Here is a 455-nt window from a genome sequence, read left to right as displayed (position 1 = left end):
GGCAGGTCCCTCACTCCCTCTAGGAGCAAAGGACCTGCCGCCCCCGAATTGCCTCAGGTGCCGCCCCTCTCCCTTGGCCGCCCCAAGCACCTGCTTGTTCAGCTGGTGCCTGGAGCCGGCCCTGCCTCCCCCCGAGTCATGTGTATTCTTTCCCCTGTTGAAAATAAAGACGGACCCGTTCGAAGCCTCCGATGGCTCGAGCCCAAGTGCAGGCCTAGGCATGAGACACATTACAGAGGGGGCTGGCGCTCCTGGGTGGGGAACACACAGTACTGAAGGGAGAGTTGCCAACTTTCTTAGGGTTACCATATTTCAACACTGAAAAAAGAGGACACTCCACGGGGGCCCTGGCCCTGCCCCAACTCTGCCCCTCCCTCCTGCTCTGATCTCGGTTGGGGGTTGCTAAGTTAGGGTTACCATATGTGGAGTGTCCCAAAAGAGGACACTCCACGGGG

This window comes from Terrapene carolina, unplaced genomic scaffold (genome assembly GCF_002925995.2).
Source record: "Terrapene carolina triunguis isolate 2854851 unplaced genomic scaffold, T_m_triunguis-2.0 Scaffold210, whole genome shotgun sequence".
NCBI classification, from domain to species: Eukaryota; Metazoa; Chordata; order Testudines; family Emydidae; genus Terrapene; species Terrapene triunguis.
This window is presented reverse-complemented; position numbering follows the sequence as displayed.